The sequence below is a fragment of the Palaemon carinicauda genome, chromosome 10 (assembly GCF_036898095.1).
Source record: "Palaemon carinicauda isolate YSFRI2023 chromosome 10, ASM3689809v2, whole genome shotgun sequence".
In the NCBI taxonomy this organism is placed as follows: domain Eukaryota; kingdom Metazoa; phylum Arthropoda; class Malacostraca; order Decapoda; family Palaemonidae; genus Palaemon; species Palaemon carinicauda.
In genome coordinates, this window is record NC_090734.1 from 13,071,705 (window position 1) to 13,095,974 (window position 24,270).

Here is a 24,270-nt window from a genome sequence, read left to right on the forward strand (position 1 = left end):
CAGGATCAGAATTTCTATTTAGTTTTTCAGTTGTCTTTCTAAGATGGTTTAGATTCAAGGAAATTAATACTTAGGCAAGTGGTCATTATATGGCCATTGTACTCTTATGTATAGAGTAAAGTTGCATATCAGTTTTGAATAATATTTCAACTTGTGTCAATTGCTATAGGTAATGTCTTTATATTGCAATTGAATTGTCTACTTGTGCATTGCTAATGACTTCTTTTTATATATTGCTATTCTATTTTCTATTTATACATTATTATATCTTTTGTTTGTGCATTATTACTGTATTCTATATTTATACATTACTACTGTATCTTCTATTTATAATTTCTACTGTATTTTGTCATTTTGATATGGAAATACAGCTGTTTTAACAATGAAAAACGCAGAACAGACATTTGCCATGTAGAGTACAAGAGATTTGTAATCGTAAAGTAAAAGACATTATAGAAGACATAAAAAACATCCATGGCTTAGCCTTGAATGTCTTAAGATGTCCTCTATAAAGTTTTTTATTTTACGAATGGCTCTTTTGCACTTTACTTGGTTAATGTCTTTTCTGCGTTTTTCATTGTTAAAACAGCTGAATTTTCAGATCAAAATTACATAATACAGTAGAAATTTATGAACAGAAGATACAGTAGTAATGTATGAATAGAAGATACAGTAGTGATGTATAAACAGAAAATACAGTAAAACTTTGACTAATTTTGTAAAATTTATTACAATGTATAATTTATGAAACTAAAATTGTGAATAAAAGAAATAAAAACTTTATAAAATGTATTTATTTTCATTAACCATTACAACCATATTAAAGAGTATATTGAACAAAATAAAAAATATAAATAAAAAGAAATACTGCACAAAGATATTCAGTGACCTGGAGTGTTCTCCTTAATCTAACGTTCATATGACTGAGTGTTCTCTCCAGTCGTCCCCCTCCCTCTTCTGGTATCAGTAAAATGCCTTCATTCTCTCTCTCCTCTGAAAGACCAGAGACCTCATGAAGTATAAACCTTGCTTTTAAACTATTATAAACCACAATTGTTCATTATAAGACTGGTTTATTCCCTTCCAATGTACAGAGTTCGTTCATTCTTCCACTGGTGATATGAGACAAATATACACTCTCTTTGTATGTTTGTATTATCAAAATGAAGACTATTTACTATGGTATTCCTGTTCAGTCCAATTTTCAAAGTATATTCATTCCTGACAACTTTAGTCTTGTTATAATAATTCATTTTAGCCTCAAATTCAGTTTTAGTTACTTTAACTCTGGGTTTAAGCATAGTAGACCGAGTCGACTATTTTGTGTTAAAAGTTATTTTTAAATTATGAATTGAGAAAAAAAAATATTATTAGATAATGTCTTTTATTGTAGGAGATTATTCGTCATACACAGGACAGGTTTCAATACACTCAATAGCAATATTAAGTATAAATATGAATACACTACTAAGTCAATGACAAACTATATCTAATTCTTAAATCCCATTTTCTAACAAACTCAACCAACGACAATCATAGAAAACAAACATTTCAGATCTCATAAAATGGGATACTGAGCTAATCTGTTTTCTTTGACTTTTCTGAACATTAGAATGAGTTTGAAGTTAAACATTTGAGATTAAAAGCGTCATGACTGTGTAAATTAGTTAATTTTTCAATAAAAAAAAAAATAGAAGGAAATGGAAAGCCCACCAAGGCCCGCCCCTTCCCACCTGGTAACAAGATTAACTAAGCATTTTGTTTTTGAATGAACAAAGTCACCAGGCCCTTGAATGCTTTCCATTTCCTTCTCTTTTGGCCAACCAAGGGAAAGGCCCGTGCCAACAACAAGTGTTGGCTTTAAGAAAAAAATTTGATGAGTAGTCAAGTGTTTATCAGTTGCAGCTATGATAACTTTGGTAAACAAATTCGAAGTATCTTTGAAAGGTGATTTTATCGCCTACAGTAACACACGTTTATTAAAAAGATATGTCGTTAACATTCTATTTAGATCTTCTACCTAGTCCTAGTTTACAAATATTGTTTTATAAATTCGTAAATGACTGTTGTATTATCAAAGGATATCAGATCATTTACAAAGAATTAAATATCATCCAAATACTAGCTTCTTAGCTAATACCAATTCCCTAATATCGCAAGAGGGTCTGCCCCTCTTTTATTCTTCTCCTGTACTTCTCTTTCTCCGTTTCCTTAATCTTTCCTATCCCGAGTACCTGCCTTTGAGCTATAAACGGGATTGTATCCAGGGGTACTCTTCCTTTCCCCATATTCGCCACTTCCCTATTTTTTATTATTATTGGTTATCATCCGAATATATCTTTTTTCAATGTCAAAAGAATTGAAATTTGGATTTCTTTTAGGGAAAATGTTCTGTCTCCTAATAAACTATATTTTGCTCATTTTATAAGAAAAATCTTAATCATGTTGAAAAACCTGTATATTTAAGATTAATCTGTGTATATGGCAACACTGGATTACTTCACCAAACTCTCAACTGGGCTCCACAAGGCACTAAAAGAGTTGGAAGACACAGACCTACACGGCTGAGGACTATGAAGCTAGAAGTAGTGGTGATGAATGGAGAAGAATTGAATTAAAAGCTCAAGATAGAGATGACTGACGAAACCTAACCGAGGCCCTTTGCGTCAAGAGAAGTAGGAGGAGATGATGATGATGAAAACAGCCAAAGATTTAGAGCATAAACTGCCCACTTATCCCTATAAAATAGTCCTATGAATGAAGCACTCTAAAAAAAACCAAAGAAAGTTTTAAAGCCAGTTTCAAATTTTCTATCTAACCACAGAATGACTCCAATCGTCTTTACAACAAAACTCTTTCAATCTAGACTCTGTCTGATCCCCTACATATTGACTGTCCAAATCCACTGAATTAAATCCTAAGATGTTCAGCTTCATTGTATGGTTAAACTATGGATCAGATTCTCTCGCCTAACTGTTATATTAATACTTTTGCTAATGTATCCTACATCAAGCCATATACCTGTTCTAATATAAACCAAGGGTCAGCTAAAATCTAAACCAATTGAACAGGGTAGTAGCGACCTTGCCTGGTGATTGCCAGACAGGGGTTCCTCAGTGCCTTTAGTCGTTGCAATCTCACCCTCCTTGCCAGATAAGTATGGGGTGTTTGAGGGAGCCTATAGGTCTATCTGCTGAGTCATCAGCAGCCATTGCCTAGCCTTCCTAGGGCATTCATTGTCTTGCTCGATAGGGCAATGCCAACTGCCCCTTGCCACTGCCATTCATTATTGACAGAAGTGTCACACCTTGAACTGATGGTTATTATAACCAAAGCAGCATCAAATTATTAAACCTATCATGCCCTAACGCTTAGACAAAGTTACTCCACTAACCACAAAACCTCCTATATTATTATTATTATTATTATTATTATTATCATTATAATTATTATTATTATTATTATTATTATTATTATTATTATTATCATTATAATTATTATTATTATTATTATTATTATTATTATTATTATTTGCTTAGATACAACCCCAGTAGGAAAAGCGGGAAAATAGCACAGTGAGGAAAGGAAACAAGGAAACTACAAGGGAAGTAACTAACAAGCAAAATAAAATATTTCAAGAACAGAGACAACACCAAGATAGATATTTCATATATAAGCTAAAGAAAAAAGAAACTAGAGGAAGAGAAATAAGATAGAATAGTGTGCTCGAGTGTACCCTCAAGCAAGAGAACTCTAACCTAAGACAGTGGAAGACCATAGTACAAAGCCTATGGCACTATCCAACAACAATCCTGACACGACTTGAGATGTCTGTCTCTACAGTAACGAAAACTTCTGGCTAATTTACTCTTATTCAAATGCTTAGTTATAAACAATGAATGTTCATGAATATACAAATCTTATGTGTAACTAATGGTAGGACAACCATCTTCATTCCAAGAAATAAACAAAAAATAGATGAGTGATCGGTGCACAGCTAGGCTAAATGGCAAACAAGATCTTGAAATAAAATAATAAACAAAACTAACTTTATGCAAATTTATATAAAAAAAAAAGTAAGTTCGGTGAAATTTAGTTCTTCTATGACCAGCACATCACCATATTAAAATCCTTCTAAGATTCCTGCCTGGATATCTGTCCGTTCACAATCAGGGTTCACTTTAAAGTCACTAGGTTGTGAGATAGAGAAGGGGGGGGTTGTTGTTACATGGGAGAAGTTATATATACCAAAATTATACCGAATATCTAGGCTACCTGTTCATAATGAGGATTTTTTTATTCTTATTTTGAATTTAAGTTGAATGTTTATAAATGACCCCTGTAGTTTTATTCTGGGATGAAAGTGTCTGCTATTTTTGAACAATTGCCAATTCATTGCGATTGCCATATACATGATTTAGAATAATGTTTTTATTAATAACTCAGTGTAGAATTTTATATTACCCTATTTTCTTTCCGCGCTAGGCTACTTTTTCTGTTGGAGCCCTTGGGCTTTAAGCATTCTGCTTTTTCAATCACGATATCAAGATTAAACTCTAGACTGAAAACAGTATTAGAACTGACTGCACCCCAAGCACACTATTCCATCATTTTATTATCATCATTACTTGCTAAAATACAACCCTAGTTGGAAATGCAGAATGCTATAAGCCCAGTGGCTCCAACAGGGAAAATAGCCCAGTGAGGAAAGGAAAAAAAGGAAACTACAAGAATAGTAGTTAACAATTAAAAATATTTTAAGGGCAGTAACAGTATTGATAAATATTTCCTATATAACCTATAAAAACTTTAAAAAACAAGAGGAAGAGAAATAAGGTAAAATAGTGTGCTAGAGTCTACCCTCAAGCAAGAGAACTCTACCCAAAGAGAGTGAAAAACTATGGTACAGAGGTTATGGCATTGTTCAAGAACAGTGTTTTTTTTTTTTTTTTTTTTTTTATAAAGTTTGTAGTGCATATATGAAAAATCTATATCGATGTTAATGTTACTAAAATATTTCATATCAATTGTTCATTTCTTCTCTTGTAGTTTGTCCTTATTTCATTTCCTCACTGGGCTATTTTTCTTTGTAAGGAGCCCTTGGGTTTATAACAGCTTGCTTTTTCAACTGGGGTAGTAATTGAGCTAGTGATAATAACAACATGGTTCTATAGAGATTACGAGCCAAACTATTTAGCAATGAAGCATAAGCTATGTACCCGGCCATTTTTAAGCCAATCTAATGTGGTGGCCTCAAGCTTGTTAGTTCCTTTGGTCTCTGTCACCTCATCATCCTTTTGAGATAAGGATGGTGGTGTGGGGAAGCCTATAGGTCTACCTGCTGAGTCATCAGCAGTCATTGTCTGGCTCTCATTGGTCTTAACTTGGAGAGGGGGCTTGGGCGTTGATCATATGTATACATGATCAGTCTCTAGAGCATTGTCCTGCTTGATGGGGCAATGTCAATATCCCTTGTCTATAAACCTTTAAATTCCCAATTGAATCAACAGCTGCTAAAGACAGACTACAATACGACATTGTTCCTATGGGTCGTAGTGAGAGATGGTCTCCCTATAAGGGGTGAGTGACAGAAGAAACAAAGGGATTAAGATGAAGCAAAGCTTTGGGCTTTTAAATTAACACTTATGGCAACTACTGCTGCTGATTAGTGTCTTATGATTATAAGACTTCATTTAGTAACACTCCAAAATCAAACCATTGTTCTCTGGTCTTGGGTAGTGCCATGGCCTCTGTACCATGGACTTCCACTGTCTTGGGTTAGAGTTCTCTTGCTTGAGGGTATACTCGGGCACACTGTTCTTCTTATTTCTCTTCCTCTTGTTTTGTTAAAGTTTTTAAAGTTTATATAGGAAATATTTATTCTAATACTGTTACTGTTGTTAAGATATTTTATTTTTAATTGTTAATTACTTTTCTTGTGGTTTCCTTATTCCCTTTCCTCACTGGGCTATTTTCCTTGTTGGAATTCAAATGACAGTCTTTTACTCTACGTTTATGACTAAATAAAGGGAAAGTCGTAGAAGCTACAGTATTTGCCCATTTAAGATAAATTTTCCACTTCCTATTTATAAAATACCAAAAGAATTGACTATTACTAGTGCAAGAATATTTGCATATTCTAATGTAATTAAAAGTTCCTGTTAGTAAAATCTCACAGAGATAAATTAAGCGAATAAACTTTCTAAGGTCGTTCAAAACTATAGACTACGATTAAAATTGTGGCCAGGAAGGTGTTCACACAAACAAAACACAAACAGGTGGTAAAACATAACATCCTTCCAACTTAGTTGGCGGAAATTTATCCACAAATATGTAAATCAACATAAGAAATAAATAATGATTTGCAAATGTACTAAAGTTATAAATGAAACTAATAAGATATCACGTTAAGACGTCATGATTTTCAAATTAACGGATCGTGGATCGACGGCCTTTTCACCGAAGAAAATTCTATTAAATATTCTGGTAATAAATTTATAAATTGCATCCAGATGAATGATATTATGTATATTAATCATAAAAATATAGAAAATTAATAAAATATAGTAAAAATAAGCGTGGAGGAAGAAAATAAGATATGGGGAAAATCGGGATACTGTCGGTGAAGAGACCATTTTGGTAACGGCCTTTTCGCCGACGACAATTCCAAAAATAATTCAAATTTCGAATTCATAAAACTGAATGCAGATGAATTATATTATGAAGATGAATATTAAAATATAAAGAAAATGGAGAAAATATGGTAAAAGTTGATACAATAAAGCGTGGAGGAAGAAAATGAGATATGGGGAAAATTGGGAGATTGTCGGTGAAGAGACCATTTATGTTACGGACGCCCTTATTATCGCCGATGATAATTCCATTAATTTCAGATTTTAAATTTATAGATTGAATCAAGATGAATCACATTCTATAGATGAATCACATTCTCTCTCTCTCTCTCTCTCTCTCTCTCTCTCTCTCTCTCTCTCTCTCTCTCTCTCTCTCTCATCAGACGTACCCAGGATAATGACAGAATGCACAGTTTTATAAATAGCTAAGCTGCAACCCTAATTGGAAAAGAAGGATATGCTATAAGCCCAAGGGCTCCCACAGGGAAAATAGCCCAGTGAGGAATGAAAGAAATATAAACGAGAAAAAAAAAATAAACAATCAGTACACCGTTAAAATGATAAAATATAAAAACCTTCCCAAACCTTTAATAATTATATATATATATATATATATATATATATATATATATATATATATATATAAATTTCTATCTCATACTTGGGATCGAACGCTAGCCCCTTCTAATGAAAGGGGCTAGCGTTCGATCCCAAGTATGAGGTAGAAATTTATTTCTAATTGAACACGATGTTGTGTTGAGATTTATCCATATATATATATATGTATATATATATATATATATATATATATATATATATATATATATATATATATATATATATATATATATATATATATACTCACACACAAATAAACTTTCGAAAGTTTTGCTTAAAACAAAGTGAAAAAGAAACAGTTCAGGTGTAAATACAATATTCTGTGAACACGTGATCAAATAAAGATGTTATTTTATGAAATAAAATAAAATATATAACAAATTTTGATACTGAACAGTTACTAAACCTATAGACTAAGAAAAATTTGGGCAAGGTTGATCAGACTCACTCCAGTGAAGAAATTAAAGGAAGATATTCATACTATTCAAGTTGGTTCAAGTAATTGATAGAGTCTGTTCGCAGTGTTAATACTAGAGGGGTACTCAGTAGAGCTCACCCCTTCACCGCGGTAGCTTATTTCATGACCTATTACTCGACCTTGACCTTTGGCCCTGACATTTATTAATTGGCGTGGATTTTCATACTCTCATATATGAACCAAGTTTGAAGTCTCTGTGACAACGATGTCCAAACTTATGGCTGATTACGTGAATTGGACATTTTGCTTGACCGTGACCTTGACCTTTGACCTTGACCTTAAAAAACTGAATAATTTCTAAATTTTTACATATCAGTTAATACCTGCAAGTTTCATTACTCTACGATTAAAATTGTGGCCAGGAATCTGTTCACAAACAAACAACCACAAACAGGGGGTTAAACATAACTTCCTTCCAATTTAATTGGCGGAGGTAATAAAAAAAAGGGAACATGAAATTCGATTACATTATTAGCTAACAAAAAAAAAAAAAAAAATATATATATATATATATATATATATATATATATATATATATATATTATATATATATAATATATATATATATATATATATATATATATATATATATATATATATATATATATATATATAAAACATACCCCCATTCCCACACCCACATGCAACAAAGAGACTATCCTTTTCCACCAAAAATTTCCCACAGAAAAATATTGAATTAAATAATGTATACCTCAAGTCTTTTGATAGTTTATAGATTAATTTACGAGTAAAAGATACCATCTAAATATAAAAGATTATATTAAATCTTTAGTTTTTAAATTACTTACTCTGTATATTTTGAACAGTCTCTTCCGGATGCCTGCTGTAGGTGGCTCCAGGACCGATCAGACAGCGCCCAGCCCCCTTCATAGTCCTTCCCCTATTTAGGCTGGTTATGTCGAGCAATGTCTGAAAGAACAAATCAAAATGTTAAAAGGGCCAAGAACGGATTTTTTAATACTCAATTTATAAGTGTAACAATGAAATGTTATGAACAAATAGCTGTGTGTGTGTGGAGGAAAATGGCTTCACAAATCAACAATGATTTTACCTAGCCCCTTTCCTCCATGAAGGTATGACTATTAAGCGCCCCCCCCCACCCCCCACCCCCCAATCTCTCTCTCTCTCTCTCTCTCTCTCTCTCTCTCTCTCTCTCTCTCTCTCTCTCTCTCTCTCAAAACTTGCAACCACTCTTTACCGTTTGGTGCAAAAAGATACAACTCCTTTAATGCCACGGGAGACTTTTCAGCATCTTTAGCAACTATTAAAAATGTAAAGCTTTTTTTTTTTTTTTTTTTTTTAAATGTAAGACGAATATCTCCGTTTAGTTAAAATTTTCGTGAGATTCTTTATTGAAATATATTAATTTCCCCATTTTTATTAAATATGCATTATCATTGATTTCTTCATTAGGAAAATGTTCGTTGTTTTAACACGAAAAGAGAGAGAGAGAGAGAGAGAGAGAGAGAGAGAGAGAGAGAGAGAGAGAGAGAGAGAGAGAGAGAGATTACCCATTCACTAATTGATTTATTCTGGCTGCCTTTAAAGCAATTGAGTTTAAAATATGTACATTAGCCCATCTAGTTATCAGAACCGGATGTCCAATATATCAAAGAGAATTTCTACATATTGTGTAGCCAGCAACTCGTGCTGACACGAGAATAGTTACAGATGGTTTCAAATTACTGTGTGTGTGTGTGTGTGTGTGTGTGTGTGTGTGTGTGTGTGTGTGTGTGTGTGTGTGTGTGTGTGGGTGTGGGGGGGGGGGCTCTAGAGGTTTTAAATATGCGGCTGCGAGTCTATACAATATTAAGGCTTGCAAGAAGCAACTGAAGACTTTCTTGTTCTCGAAGTACTTCGATAAAGTGGATTTGACAATAAATAAGCAATTTGCAAACTCTATTGATAAATACAGGCTCGATACTTAAGATGACTTCGTACCATTCTCGATAAATTATCGTTTTTAAACTGTTGTTGTCAAATCGCAAACATGAACAGAGCTATAGCAAGTGTGTATGGCGTTGCATTTTAAATGGTTCCGTTTACATGATTATTTCCATATTGTCCTCAATGACAAAATTATTTAACCAAAAGATATGAAAAGTAGGATATTCGGATATATAGAAAATACGCTGTGTAATACTAAGAGCCTTACACCCCTACTCTGAGCAGCCAGTTAAAAGACACCCCCAACCTCACCCCAACTGTGAGCAACAATGGTGGGGGTGACGGGGTGATAAATATAGCTCTTTAAAAGGTCATTGGTCACATGACCAACACTGAAATTGATATCAACAGAGTAGAAATCTTTAATAGACAAAAAGGTCAACTTAGTTCTCGACCTTTTGGACTGATTTTGGTCGTTTTGCTTGCCTGTGACCTTGACCGTTAACCTTCCCAAATTTAATAATTTCCAGCTCTTTACATAAGTTAAGAATCCCTGCAAATTTCATTACTTTAGGGTTAAAATTATGACCGTATGGCTGATGACCGGAATTTGACCTTTTGCTTGACCTTGATCATCGACTCGACCTTGACTTTTGACCTTAACATGTATTAATTGGCGTGGATTTTCGTGCACTCAAATATGAACCAAGTTTGAGGTCTCTGTGACAAAGATGTCCAAACTTATGGCTGATTACGTGAATTGGACATCATGCTTGACTTTGACCTTGGCCTTCCAAAATTTAATCAATTTCCAGCTTTTTACATAACAATTAATCCCTGCAAGTTTCATTAAGCTACGATTAAAATTGTGTCCAGGAAGCTGTTCACAAACAAACACACTAAAAGAGGGTAAGACATAGCACTCCTTCCAACATCGTTGGCAGAGGTAATAAATTAAATGGAAAAAAATAAGTCAAAGGAATATGAACATGAGTCATGGTATGACAATGAAACAATATCCAACAGATTTAGTCGAGTTGAGAACAAATCCCTCAGAAGGATATTGCGAGGTAAATGGCAGGACAGGATTAGAAATGAAACTATAAGAGAGATTACTCGAGTGCCATGTGTAGATGAGATCATGATGAAGGGTAGATGGAGCTGGTTTGGGCATGCTCTTCGCACTCCCCAGGAGAGATTACTTCACTAAACATTCAGCTGGGCTCCACAAGGCACAAGAAGAGTTGGAAGACCCAGGCCTACATGGCTGAGGTCTATGAAGTGCTAAGTAGATGATGATGATGAAGACAACCCAGGTAAGATGCACACCTGAATCCTAGGGGTTCAACTCCAATTCCGTGGGGGATTTATCACAAAACCCTGGCTATTTTCCAGAAAATCCTGGAGGATTCATCACCGAAACCTGTGGGGGGGATTTATCCCAAAAACTTAAGGGGGATTGACACAAAAATCCTTGGGATTTATCCCGACTTCTGGGAGGAGTTAACCACGAATCCAGGGGGATTAAGCCAAGAATCCTAAGGGGGTTTAACCAGGAATCCTGCGTGGATTTAACAACGAATACTTAGGGATTTAACCACGAATCCTACGGGGATTCAACCACGAATTCCTGGGGATTTAACCATGAATCCTACAGGGGTTCAATCACAAAACCTGGGGGGATTTAATCACAAAACATAGGAGTTACTCAACCACAAATTCTGTGGGATTTAACCCGACTCCTGAGGTAAAACTTCTTCAGCACCACGAAATTTAACATAATACTGCCATATTATGCAAAGCTATTGTTTTCCTCTATTACTTTTCCATAATTCAAAACAATTCGCCACGCAGGAAACAGGTTAAAGATTATATACAAAAAAAAACTACAGAATTATGAAAAAAAACTAGCTTGGTTTCCTTCATAAACGACCTAAACTGACATCGTCAACATAGTCAACCAAACAAAAGTTCGTGATGCCAGCGTATATTTGATTTATATTCAAAATATATACTAAATTAGTACTAGAGTATTTACTTAAGTGTACATAAAATATACAATTTACAAATAATGACACTTTTGAGTCATTCAGTAAAAGAGGAAAACAAAAACTTAGTTTGCCAGTATATGGAGAGTGTTGTTTTGTAAACAAATATTAAAATATTTTTTTCCGAATGAAGACAAGACATTTTGGGAGAACAAATCGAGATTGTAAAAAACAATAATTGCCTCTGAAAACATTTTTAAACGAACAGTTATTTCCCAAAAGGAATTTAATGTTTTTTACGAACGATATAAAAAATACTATGAATCGGTAATAGAGAGATATCGAGATTTTCCAATAATTGGTATCAAAGTTACAAATAGGCCTAGATGCTCAAAACTTCCTTTAAATGAATAAGTATATTAATAAATTATAATTACACCTATAAATTAATAACAAACCATTTATGATTTAATATATTCACATCTAATTACTTAATGACAGTACCATGGCCTTCCACTGTCTTGGGTTGGAGTTCTCTTGCTTAAGGGTACACTCGGGCACACTATTCTATCTTATTTCTCTTCCTCTTGTTAAAGTTTTTATAGTTTATATAGGAAATATTCATTCTAATGTTGTTACTGTTCTTGAAATACTTATTTTTCCTTGTTTCCTTTCCTCACTGGGCTATTTTTCCTGTTGGAGCCCCTTACCTTATAGCATCCTGCTTTTCCTAACAAACTCAAGCTCAAACTCAAACTCAAATGAAAACGAATACGAAAACTCAAACTCAAACAAATACGAATACGAAAACTCAAACTCAAACTCAAACGAATACTAATACTCAAACTCAAACTCAAACTCAAACTCAAACGAATACTAATACGAAAACTCAAACAAATACGAATACGAAAACTCAAACGAATACGAATACGAATACTCAAACTCAAACGAATACGAATACTCAAACTCAAACGAATATGAATACTCAACCTCAAACAAATACGAAAGCTCAAACTCAAACAAATACGAAAGCTTAAACTCAAACGAATACGAAAACTCAAAACGAATACTCTAACCCGAACTCGAACGAATACGAAAACTCAAACTCAAACTCAAACGAATACGAAAACTCAAACTCAAACTCAAACGAATACGAAAACTCAAACGAATATGAATACGAAAACTCAAACGAATACGAAAACTCAAACGAATACGAATACGAAAACTCAAACTCAAACGAATACGAAAACTCAAACTCAAATAAATACGAAAACTCAAACTCAAACGAATACGAAAACTCAAACTCACGAATACGAATACTCACTTAAACTCAAACGAATACGAATATGAATACGAATACTCAAACTCAAACGAATACGAAAACTCAAACTCAAACTCAAACTAATAATAGTTATAATAATAATAATATTATTATTATTATTATTATTATAAGAGCACTGTTTAATAATGACTTGAATTATACCAATACACTTAAAATGTCATTTTCATTGAAAACTGTTAAAAAATATATATTTCTCAGCCGTATTTCGGTAAAATACAGGAGACCGTAATTTTATCTTACTTTGATATGATCTTTCACGGGTTGGTGACTGTAATATCACTCCTTTACGTCAATATATCCGTCTTTAAAAGGATAAATATCTGGCAACATTTATTCCAGGATTTTTATTGCTTTTCTATACGGCAAATTTTAAGCAATATAAATTACACTCGTAAGAAATGCCATCAGTATCAATTGCAATTATATTAAAATACGAATTTAATTACATCAAGAATAATAATTTATATATATTTAATAACCAGAACAAATAAGTAAAAAAAAAAATGATATTTTCCTTATAGAATAAATTTTTGAATATACTTACCCGGTGAATATATAATAGCTGACGTCTCCGACGGCCCGACAGATTCCAAAAACTCGCGAGCGATCGCCATGAAGGTTGCGGGTGTGCCCACCAGCGCCGACTATCGGCCAGATACCACATATACTAGTCAACCACTCCAGTTCTTCTTAGTCCGCTGGGTCTCTATCGGGGAGGAAGGGAGGGCCTTTAATCTTATATATTCACCGGGTAAGTATATTCAAAAATTTATTTTATAAGGAAAATATCATTTTTAAATATCAAACTTAGCCGGTGAATATATAATAGCTGATTCACACCCATGGTGGTGGGTAGAGACCAGTATTAATACAATAAAGGCGTATATGCTCAAGAGTTTTTTGACAAATATTTCATAAAAAACCAACTTAAGTAAGTATAGGTACCTGGTAAGGAAGCTGACTCTGATGATTACTCTGCCTCATTAGTCCGCTTTCCTCACGAAGCCCAGCCATCCTCTCAGGATGTTGAAAGACTCCCAGGAGCTGTTATATCCAGGACGAACACCCCTATAACAGGACCTCATCAATACCCTTAATCTGGGCGCTCTCAAGAAACAACATTTGACCACCCGCCAAATCAAAAAAGATTGCGAAAGATTTCCTAGTCTTCCGTACAACCCAAGACAAGACTAAAAAACATTTCAACAGAAGATTAAAAGGATATTGGGATTAAGGGAATGTAGTGGTAGAACCCTCACCCACTACTGCACTCGCTGCAACGAATGGACCCAGGGTGTAGCAGTCCTCATAAAGAGTCTGGACGTCTTTTAAGTAAAATGAAGCGAACACTGACTTGCTCCTCCAAAAGGTCGCGTCCATAATACTTCGAAGAGATCTGTTTTGCTTAAAAGTCACCGAAGTTGCTATTGCTCTCACTTCGTGCGTCTTGACCTTAAGCAAACAACGATCTTTCTCATTTAAATGAGAATGTGCCTCCCGGATTAAAAGTCTAACAAAGTACGATAACGCATTTTTAGACATGGGTAATGAGGGCTTCTTAACGGAGCACCATAAGGCCTCAGAACCACCTCGTATTGGTTTAGTTCGAGCTAAGTAAAACTTAAGAGCTCTAACGGGGCACAGCACTCTTTCAACTTCGTTACCTACGATTTCTGTCAGACTAGGTATTTCAAAAGATTTAGGCCAAGGACGAGACGGCAGTTCGTTCTTGGCCAAAAAACCAAGTTGAAGAGAACATATAGCTTTATTCGTAGAGAAGCCGATGTTCTTACTAAAAGCATGGATCTCACTGACCCTTTTAGCCGAAGCCAAGCTCACCAAAAAAAGTGTCTTGAGGGTGAGATCCTTCAGGGAGGCTGAATGTAATGGCTCAAACCTGTCTGACATTAGGAACTGTAGGACCACGTCTAAGTTCCAAGGAGGAGTTGACATACGACGCTCCTTAGAGGTCTCGAAAGACTTAAGGAGATCTTGGAGATCTTTGTTATTTGACAGATCCAAGCCTCTATGTCTGAAAACAGACGCCAACATGCTCCTGTAGCCTTTAATGGTGGGAGCAGAGAGGGAGCAAACATTTCTCAGATGCAGGAGAAAGTCCGCAATTTGGGCTACAGAGGTACTGGAAGAGGAAATAGAGGAGGACTTGCACCACTCTCTAAAGACCTCCCACTTCGACTGGTAGACCTTGATAGTAGACGATCTCCTAGCCCTCGCGATCGCTCTGGCTGCCTCCTTCGAAAATCCTCGAGCTCTTGAGAGTCTTTCGATAGTCTGAAGGCAGTTAGACGAAGCGCGGGGAGGCTTTGATGAAGTCTCCTTACGTGAGGCTGCCGTAAGAGATCCATCCGTAAGGGCAGACTCCTTGGGACGTCTACCAGCCATTGAAGTACCTCTGTGAACCACTCTCTCGCGGGCCAGAGGGGAGCAACCAACGTCAACCTTCGTGAGAGGTGAACCTCTGCAACACCTTGTTGATGATGTTAAACGGCGGAAATGCGTAAGCGTCCATGTGAGACCAGTCCAACAGAAAGGCATCTATGTGGGCCGCCTCTGGATATGGGACTGGAGAGCAATAGGTCGGGAGCCTTTTGGTCAGCGAGGTCGCAAAGAGGTCTATGGTGGGCTGACCCCAAGTCATCCAAAGACTCTTGCACACATCCTTGTGGAGGGTCCATTCTGTAGGGATCACCTGACCTCTCCGACTGAGACAGTCCGCCAAGACGTTCAATTTCCCTTGGACGAACCTCGTCAACAGTGAGATGCCTCGATCTTTTGACCAGATGAGGAGGTCCCTTGCGATGACGAACAGAGCGTGGGAGTGAGTGCCTCCTTGCTTGGAGATGTACGCCAAGGCTGTGGTGTTGTCCGCATTCACTTCTACCACCTTGTTTCGAAGTAGACTCTCGAAACTCGTCAGGGATAAGTGAACAGCCAACAGCTCCTTGCAGTTGATGTGAAGGCTCCTCTGATCTGTTGTCCAAAGACCCGAGCATTCCAGACCGTCCAGAGTCGCTCCCCAACCCAAAGCCGACGCGTCTGAAAATAACACGTGGTTTGGGTTCTTGACTGCCAGGGACAGACCCTCTCGAAGACGTATATTGCTATCCCACCAGCTCAGGCAAGTCTTGACTGGTTCGGACATCGGGATCGAGACCGCCTCCAAAGTATTGTTCTTGTTCCAATGGGAGTCTAAATGGAACCGGAGAGGGCGAAGGTGAAGTCTCCCTAGAGAGATAAACTGTTCCAGGGATGATAGCGTCCCTAGGAGGCTCATCCAACTTCTCACAGAGCAATGGTCTTTCTCTAGCATGAGGCAGACTTTGAGCAAGGCTTGCTCTATCCTGGTGGCAGACGGAAAAGCCCGAAAAGCTAGACTCTGTATCCCCATCCCCAAATAGAGAATCGTTTGGGAGGGAGTCAGCTGAGACTTCTCTATGTTCACCAACAGGCCCAACTCCTTTGCAAGATCCAACGTCCATTGAAGGTCCTGCAGACAGCGATGACGGGACGACGCTCTGAGCAGCCAGTCGTCCAGGTACAGGGAGGCTCGAATCCCCGACAAATGTAGAAATTTTGCTACATTTCTCATGAGCCTCGTAAAAACAAGAGGAGCAGGGCAGAGGCCGAAGCACAGTGCTTGGAATTGGTACACCACATTCCTGTATACAAACCTCAGATACGGTTGAGAATCTGGGTGTATAGGAATGTGGAAGTACGCATCCTGCAGGTCGAGAGAGACCATCCAGTCTCCCTCTCTGACTGCTGCTAGGACGGATTTGGTGGTCTCCATCGTAAATTTTGTTTTGACAACAAAAACGTTGAGAGCACTGACATCCAGCACCGGCCTCCAACCTCCTGTATGCTTTGGAACTAGGAAGAGACGGTTGTAAAACCCCGGTGATTGAAGGTCCGAGACTTTCACCACCGCACCCTTCTCTAGCAACTGAGACACCTGCAAATGTAATGCCTGTCTCTGACTCCTCTCGATACCTGGGAGAGAGGTCTATAGGGACTTTTACTAGAGGAGGTCTCCGTACAAAATCAATTTTGTACCCCTCCTTTAGCAACAAAACAGACTCCCGGTCTGCACCCCTCTTCTCCCAGGCCTGCCAGAAGTTGTTCAATCTGGCCCCTACCGCTGTCTGAGGACGTGGGCAGTCAGACTCTGCCACGGGAGGACTTAGATCCTCTCCTCTTACCTCTCTTACTATCGGCACGAGCGCCTCCCTTACTGGGAGCTCTGCCACGAAAAGGCGGGATAAATCTCGTGGCTGGAGTATCGAACTTAGGTCTAACGACATAAGAGGATGAAGCAGCAGCCTTACGCGCTGACGTAGACATCAAGTCATGGGTATCCTTTTGTACCAGAGACGCTGCGATATCCTTAATCAACTGGTGTGGGAACAAGGCAGACAACAACGGCGCAGAGAGTAGCTCTGACCTTTGACAGGGAGTTACTCCTGCAGACAGGAACGAACAAAGAGTCTCCCTCTTCTTAAGGACTCCTGCCGTAAACGTAGCAGCGAGTTCATTAGAGCCATCACGGATAGCTTTGTCCATGCAGGACATAATTTGCACAGATACATCACGGTCGGCCGAAGAGATCTTCCTGCTCAAGGCTCCCAGCGACCAATCCAAGAAGTTAAAAACTTCAAAGGCCCTATAAATCCCTTTGAGGAGATGATCAAGGTCCGAAGAGGACCAGCAAACTTTTGAGCATCTCATGGCCAGACGACGGGGAGAGTCTACGAGGCTTGAGAAGTCTCCCTGGGCAGAGGCAGGTACTCCCAAGCCGAGAACTTCTCCCGTGTCATACCAGACGCTCGCTCGAGAAGCCAGTTTAAAAGGGGGAAAAGCAAAGGCTGTCTTCCCCAAACTCCACCTGGTCATCAACCAGTCGCCTAGTAAACGCAAAGCTCTCTCAGAAGAGCGAGAGAGCACTAGCTTAGTAAACGACGGCGTCGAAGCAGCTAGGCCCAGCGTAAACTCTGATGGAGGCGAACGAGGAGCAGCAGTCACAAAATGGTCAGGAAACAGTTCCTTAAAAATCAGCATGATCTTTTTAAAATCAAGAGAGGGCTGAGCAACTTTAGGCTCCTCTCCATCCGAAAAAGTCCCCAAAGGCATATCAGTTGGAAGGGGGTCAGCGACTTCCTCATCCGACGGAACTTCATCCGAAAACTGCCGAGTCTCGTGATATGGAGAGACATGCCGAGGAGGCAACGCTTGACAGGCAATGTCAACAAGCAACGGAGCGGCAGCAGCAGCTGAGGAAACGACGTCACGCCGCTGCTGTAAGGACTGAAAGTCTTGTGACTGACAAACAACAACAGCTGAAGTTGATTGTCGTTTGACATCACGTCGAGACTGCATTGACTGCAGGGTCTGAGCAGGCAAAACAACTTCCGACTGCGGTGACAGACGCTCAATGGCACGTCGAGGCAACGGAGTCGGTCGGCGAACGTCAGTGCAGGGCTGCGGTGGCAGCTGCTGAACGTCAGTCCGAGACTGTAGCAAGGGGGTTCCACGTCACGTGACTGTCGTGAATGACGAGGAACACGACTAGCATCGCGTTTCAAAGCACTAGAAACGTTAGCACTAACGTCAAACGGACGAGAAAACACTCGTTTAGGCGGCTGAAGGCCAGAGTCACGTTCATCGCACTGGCGAACCGCAAGCAAAGGATCATCGTGAACCTGTTCATGGTCATAATCTTCCATAAGGGAGGCAAGCTTAGACTGCATGTCCCGCAGGACAATCCACTTCGGGTCAACGGGAGTCGGAACGGGCCGTGACGTCGGTAACGTCTGCGCTGGCAAAACATTGCCTCTACCGAGACCCTCGGACTCCGTGTCACGCTTTCGCTTAACAGGCGAACAGTCATCCGATGACTGCAAGTGGTCAGAGCTGCCCCAATGGCTACAGCCAGGACGCTGGACCTGTCCTGAAGGGACTGACTTTCGCTTTAAGGGCCTAGATACCTTGCGCCAAGGTTTCTTATGCGACAAGTCTTCGGAGGACGAGGAGAACTTGGTCTCACCCGTCTTATGGTAAGGACGTTCTTGACGAGAAACGTCTGATACCAAAGAGGGAACGTCTGTACGCTGGTTTACACCTCTCGCCCCCTTAAGTCCTACGACATTACTTCTCCCTGGTGCAGGGGAGCCTGAAAGAGGTCTCGGACTAGGGGAGCGACAAGCACGAACAGACGAACCCTCGGTCGCAACACTAAACACATTTTGCGTACTTTTCACTTTATCACTTATATTTTCTGCTTTACCACTCTGACACTTCAACAACTTAACATCTGACATAAGTTGGTTTCTGTCCGAGGCTAAGGACTCAACCTTTTCGCCTAAAGCTTGAATCGCTAAAAACATATCCCGCATAGACGGTTCATGAGTGCTAGCAGGGGGGGTTCAGGAACAACCACTACAGGGGAAGGATTAGGTTCAGGGGCATGGGAGGAGGAAAATTCCAAACATCTAGATGAGCTTCTCCTCACCCTATCTCTTTCGAGCTTACGAGTATATTTTTCATACTCAAGCCATTCAAATTCCGACAAGACCACGCACTCCTCACACCGATCTCCTAATTGGCAGGATTTACCCCGGCAATTAGAACAAACAGTATGAGGGTCGATAGAGGCTTTGGGAAGACGTTTGTTACAATCCCTCGCACACTTGCGATATACAGGAGAAGGGTCAGCCATTTTGAACAACCAGAGAAAATCCAAGTCAAAGCCAAATTCATCAACAAGAAACACCAGCCAAAAAAAGGGTTTCAAGAGTTTTATTGAAGAAACACACCAACACAGCGAAAGCCAATAAAACAACCAAAACAAAGTACTTCACCAATTCGGTAGAAAACTCGAGGTCTAAAGCGAGCAGAACCAACTTGTCGGCAAGACCGACAGAGAAGAACTGGAGTGGTTGACAAGTATATGCGGTATCTGGCCGATAGTCGGCGCTGGTGGGCACACCCGCAACCTTCATGGCGATCACTCGCGAGTTTTTGGAATCTGTCGGGCCGTCGGAGACGTCAGTTATTATATATTCACCGGCTAAGTTTAATATTTAAAAATACACCAGTAATGTATAAATTAAATACATAAGAAATGGACATATCAGTTCGCTGTATTTATAAATCAAGTCCGATTAATTATTATAATTAGCATAAAAAGATTATACAATTGAAAAAGGGGTAAATGTGTAGGAGAGCTCCGCGGAAGATCTTGAAGAATTTAAACACCTACAATTCACTATTATATCATATAGAACGCTTATATAATAGTCAATATATGAGCAGCTTCTATTTAACGAAGATATTCGTGTGTATAGTTATGTTTCACTTGGATTTTTTCTAAGTGTTTGTTTTTGTTTACTGTGTGATGTCTTGGCTAAAATGAGCTGTTTCACCGCCTTACTGCGTATGGCAGACTAGTTCTCAATGCTATTCTAACCAATAACAGGTGTTTTCTTGACGTCACACTGTTTGAAAACCAATCATGGCGGTTTTTACAAATCTAGCCAATGCTGACACTTATTACTTCACTTATCCCTGCTATTTTTCCACCAGTTACCACAGTTTACGTGAAGTTCCGCGGAGGAATATTTTTGCACGTCTCGGATCTCCCTTCAAACTGAAAAGCTCATTTTGCCGTGAAGTATGGAGCAATTAGCAGGACCTTCATCCCGTTCCGACTGTGTCACTTGTGACAATTGCTTTATTTCTTATGGGGATTTTTGTGTACATTATTCAGGGAAAGTTGATTTGCTAATTGCATTTGCTCAACGTCATGGTTTGATTTTGGCAGAGAAAAGGTGCCCTAATTGTGAAAATGTGTGCCGTATAGATTACAACAAATTTCCACCTACACCATAACAGTAAGGTATGTGGTAGTTTGCAGTTTACGTTAACGTTGTGTAACCTCATTAATAGTCGAAATATCGACGATCAAACTCACGCTACTCTTGTCTTCCCTGAATTTTCTAAGTCTGTTGTTATTGTTGACTGTGTCTTATTTTTGCTCAAATGAGCCCTGTAACCACTATAATCCGCAGACAAACTAGTGCACTATGACCCCCCCCCCCCCCGGTAGGCCTAGGTAGGGGTACAGGGCCCCATAGGCTAGGTTAGGTGGATGTCTTAGGTTCGGTGGTGCCCTGAAAATTACTGTGGCCTTAAGGGGGGGTCGCAGGGGGGGGCGGAGCCCTCCCCCCCCCCGGTAGGCCTAGGTAGGGGTACATGGCCCCCAGGGTAGGGTAGGTAGTTGTATTAGGTTCGGTAGTGCCCCGAAAAATCACTTTTCTCCTCCTCCCCCCATCCAAAAACCCCGCTTCCCACAGGGGTCCCCCATAATTGTAGTAGTAGGTTTATGCTTACATTTTCTGTGTAAGAGTTAGGTGGTTGTAGGAGGATTATCTCAGTTTCAAGGTAACTGTAGCTCTAATTTACTGTTTTCTTTCGTTTTCTACTTTTAGAAACTTTTAAATCGAGCGCGGAGGTCTCCTACACAATTACCGAAAAAGGCAAAACAAAATAAATAACTTCAACTCTGACCAACATTAATCGTGGATAAAAAGACAAATTTCGTGGTCCACTTGGTCCAACCATCAACTCTCTCACCTGTCAGTCACACCTTAATGACAGGTAGTTACTCAATCCCTCAACTACCGGTGATATATATATATATAAATATATATATATATATATATATATATATATATATATATATATATATATATATATATATATATATATATATATATATATTTTATATATATATATATATATATATATTTATATATATATATATATATATATATATATATATATTATATATATATATATATATATATATATATATAATATATATATATAACGCTAATAAAATGTACATATCGTGTTCATGACCTCATAAAATAGGTTACGATCTTTCAATGACTTTACACAGACATATAATCGAAGCAATCCTTTCTGAGAAACCTTAACGTGGTGAAAGGGTTTGCGTATCGCCATGAGCAGCAAAGATGTACTAGTCAGGGGCACCTATACTAGGTTGGTTTGTTCTGAGCGAAGACAAAATCTCCTACCATTAATGAGCACTGGCCAGCATGATGATGAAAAATGGCCAAACCCCAGACATGAATGAGGATATGTCTGATGTCTTTGTCCTGCACTGGACTAGAAAAAGCAACTATATATATATATATATATATATATATATATATATATATATATATATATATAATCAAATGCAGCCATTTCTAGTCCACAACCGGACAAAGGCTTCAGACATGACATCATTCATGTCTGGTGTCTGGCCAATTTTCATCATATTTCTTAAATTTTAATCAAACCAACGTCTTATTATTAACATATAAAATGTCCATTTTTCCAATAGATTTCATAATTGCAAAATCCTACCAATTAATATATATGTAAATTCAATTTCTAAATCCACCACTCAACTGACCTTTGATCTTAACTCCTTCACGGCTCGTAGGGAAATGCTCTGAAAACCATTGTATATTCCCTCAGCCAATCAGAGGCCTCCAACAGAAGCCCTTTGTAAGCCAGTCTCTCATTGGCTTAAACATTCATTCTTTGGCTAAGATGCTTAGAAGCTGTTTTCCAATTGGCTGGGGGTCTTTCAGTCAACTTTCATTCAGTGTATTTGCAAAGCAAAATATACAGTAATGTATTTCACATAAATAAATACTAAATTTATGTAAATTAATATGCTAAATTGGAAATTGAATAAAAAGTAAAATTTAGTATAATAAACAGTTGAATTGGAGAATTGGAAGGCCTTCTTGGCTAACAAGCAAACAAGGTGGTTGGTTCTTCCAAAGAGAGTCATTTTCTGTAATAACTTAAGCTTTTTTTTTGAGCCAACAAATGTGAAGAAAATAATTTCATTAATATATTTTACCAATAATAACAACTTTGAATATTATTATTATTATTATTATTATTATTATTATTATTAGATGAGCTACAACCCAAGTTGGAAAGGCAGGATGCTATAAGCCAAAGGGCTGCAAGAGGGAAAAATAGCCCAGTGAGGAAAGGAAATAAGAATATAAGCATGAGATAGGAAAACATAAATTAAGATGAATGACAAAATATTAATAATTTCTCTCAATGATAATATCAAAAATTAAATAATCCATGTACAAATTATATATATATATATATATATATATATATATATATATATATATATATATATATATATATATATATATATATATATAAACTACAGGACAAAGGCCTCAGACATGTCCTTATCCATGTTGGGGTTTGGCCAGTTTTCATTACCACGTTGGCCACTGCGAATTGGTGATGGTGGGAGATTTTTGTCTGATCCCTCAGAGCAAACCAACCTAGTAGGCCTATTGTTCAGTATCAAACTCTCTCTCTCTCTCTCTCTCATATCAGGGACACGTTGCATAGACCCTTTAGGGAAAGCCTACAGTGTACTGCATGAGGTGTGCTGTCGACATTTAATATTTCATTGATCTTTATAAAGAAGAATGTACGAATAAGCTATAAGGCGATGGTTGGCAGCTCTTAGAGAAAGTGTGGGAAAGAAAGAGAAGATATTCCCAAGGAGAAGACTTCGAAGAGAGACAAGGAAATGCACAGATTGGGACTTGAAGAAAAATTAAGATAGGAGTTTCATATATATATCGCCTCGGGAGCTTATTTCTCGACCTTTTGCTCGACCTTGATCTTGACCTTTGACCATAACATGTATTGATTGACGTGGATTTTCATACACTTATATATGAACCAAGTTTGAAGTGTGTGTGCGATAACGATGTCCAAACTTATGGCTGATTACGTGAATTGGACATTTTGCTTGACTGTGACCTTGACCTTTGACCCTGACCTTCCAAAATTTAATCTCATCCAGCTTTTTACATAAAAGTTAATACCTGCAAATTTCATTACTCTGCGAATAAAATTTTGACCAGGAAGCTGTTCACAAACAAACACACAAACAACCTCCTTCCAACTAACCTTAGGATTCTGGTGCAAGCAGCAAACACAAATCAGTTATATAAGCAGCCACTTTTAGGCTAGTGTCTGGCCATTCAACACATTCCATTACAATTAGTATCTCCCGAGCTCTATCGCTCTCAAATTGCAGTCGTAAGCCGACTCAACTCGCGATGCGATGGGCCTGTGTTCGATTCTAGTTAATACCAAGGTATTAGAAGAGAGATAAGACAGAGTATCCAATATACTATTATTATTATTATTATTACAAGC

General features: G+C 38.0%; 1 long non-coding RNA gene across 1 annotated transcript; it reads right to left on the reverse strand.

The window, feature by feature from the left end:
• Positions 1-774: 774 nt before the first annotated feature.
• Positions 775-22,588, reverse strand: LOC137648375 (uncharacterized). Its single transcript, XR_011045598.1, has 3 exons — positions 22,466-22,588; positions 8,538-8,658; positions 775-993 (listed from the first exon to the last, which is right to left on the reverse strand). It is a non-coding gene; the product is annotated as an uncharacterized lncRNA (long non-coding RNA).
• Positions 22,589-24,270: the final 1,682 nt, after the last annotated feature.